Source organism: Microtus ochrogaster, linkage group LG9, assembly GCF_000317375.1.
Source record: "Microtus ochrogaster isolate Prairie Vole_2 linkage group LG9, MicOch1.0, whole genome shotgun sequence".
NCBI classification, from domain to species: domain Eukaryota; kingdom Metazoa; phylum Chordata; class Mammalia; order Rodentia; family Cricetidae; genus Microtus; species Microtus ochrogaster.
Genome location: NC_022034.1, coordinates 26,978,506 through 26,980,613, shown reverse-complemented (window position 1 = coordinate 26,980,613; position 2,108 = coordinate 26,978,506). Strand labels below are relative to the sequence as shown.

The 2,108-nt window shown below is 47.9% G+C and overlaps 1 protein-coding gene across 1 annotated transcript in view; it reads left to right on the top strand.

Moving 5' to 3' along the window:
* The window catches only part of Fig4 (FIG4 phosphoinositide 5-phosphatase), a 119,582-nt gene that overhangs the window by 77,435 nt on the left and 40,039 nt on the right, over positions 1–2,108 (top strand). The window lies entirely within an intron of this gene.

The window sequence follows — 2,108 nt, the reverse complement described above, 5'->3', positions numbered from 1 at the left end:
GATGCAGATCTGGAACAGGGAAAACAGTGATACAGGAGAGGATTCTGCTCACTCAGGATGCAGATCTGGAACAGGGAAAACAGTGATACAGGAGATGGATTCTGCTCACTCGGGATGCAGATCTGGAACAGGGAAAACAGTGATACAGGAGATGGATTCTGCTCACTTGGGATGCAGATCTGGAACAGGGAAAACAGTGATACAAGAGATGGATTCTGCTTGGGGTGCTGGTCTGGAACACTGGTTTGTACTGGGGCTTAGAAGACCTAGCACTTGAAATGCTGCCCCCCGTGACAGGTTATCAGTCCTGCCTGTGTCCAGTTGAAGCCAGATACGAGTACACAGCTACGTTCTTTAGTTTACACAATCAAGTATCTTCTCAGAAACTGGATCCTGGTACTAAAGGCTAAAGATGTCATGTTCACTTTGCACCTTGGGTGGCTGATGGGGAGAAACAGCTGAGTAAGTGTGCCAGTTCAGCATGTGTGGTTAAGCCAGATTTCCCTGGAAGGCGGAGTTCACTGAAGGCCTTTCCTGAAACGGTGCCAGATTAGGTGTGTCTGGGGAAACCCTCGAGTTCACAGATCTTCCCAGGGATCCTTTACCCTTAAATTGTCAAGAACTTGGCAGGACCACCAGAAGCATCTCCTGAGCCTAATATAACCTTCAGACAGCTTGCGTGTTCCATGGGAGCATAGCCCCGCATAATTCGTTCATGTTTGCCTTATATAAATTCTACAGTATAAACACGCACAGGCCCTCAGTTTCTTTGTAAGGAGGACAGACATTTCCTTTTACTATGCATTGGCCTGGATGATAGCAGGTTTTATTTCAGGCTGCTCAGATCTATCCTGCCATGTGGCATATCTTGGCTCCAAAAATCAGCCTTCATACCTGGGCACTTTTGTAAACCTCTGTCACTGTCTGAAGTCCAACTGACCACAGCCACATGTGCTACCCACTTGCCCACTCTCTGGAACTCCGTGACAAAACTGTTGCAGTGTGCCCCTAGGCAGCATGGCAGGAAGGACAGTGTGGGGACACAGTAACCGAACACCAGTGCCTCTTGCAGTGTAGCGTCTGTGTGGCAAGGACTGAAATGTTGGCTCTGTTGAAGCACAAAGAAAATTGGTTTAGTTTTTGTAGTTTTTTGTTTTGTTTTGTTCTGTTTTGGTTTTGTCTCAGACATGGCTTCCCCCAGAGCTATTACTGATTCAGACTCTAAGGTCTACTTCATTTGTCCCCTTTCAGGAGTGAGAGACAGGCTTTGTCAGCCTCACATCCTTGGAAACAGGCTGAGCAGGCCGAAGGGCAGGCTGTCCAGCAGGGACGGCTGCAGAAGTCTCATTGTTACACTGTCTCTTGTCCACATAAGGCTTTGCAGTGTTTTGTTTGTTCTTCAAACACCTCTGCAGTTGATTTCAAAAGAGATTATCAGGCTCTTTAAAGTCTAAAAGCACAGAGCTGTTCGGGGACCAGTCCAGGAGACATCCTGTGATTCAGACAATGTGCTTTTTTGCTCTCGGATCCTCTCAGCTCTTGATGCTTGCAGTGAAAGGGGAAAGGGTAGAGGACCCTGACCATCCTTCCTGTCAGCACCCTGTCCCCTCCAGACTCCTTCCACAGGTCTGTGCGGGGCGTCGCTCTCCTCATCGTCTGTAGGCATGATGGAGGTAAAGTCAGCTGCCTGCTGCTACAGCAAAACTACTTGAGATAATCAGCTTACGGAGAAATGTTTGTCATGGCTCTCAGATGTGCAGATTTTAGTCCATGGTCGGTTGACCTTGTTGCTTTTGAGCTGGTGGCAAAGCCAGACATCATGGGGGCAGTACATACTCCAGCAGAGTTGTTCATCTCATGGCTGGGACACAAAAAGACAGAGAAAACAAGGGTCCCCGGCTCTATTTGCAGTCATAGCCCCAGTGATGTAAAACCTCTGACTAGGCCCCATATCTTAAGATTCCTAGCACCTACCTACTACTTACCATTGGCCCTGATCTGGAACAGATTTTTCATGTATGGGCTTTGGGCAGGGGACATTTCATCCAAACTACAGAAGTTTGTACTGGGTAGCTATGCCAGGGGCAGCCAAGACATCTTTTTTTTTT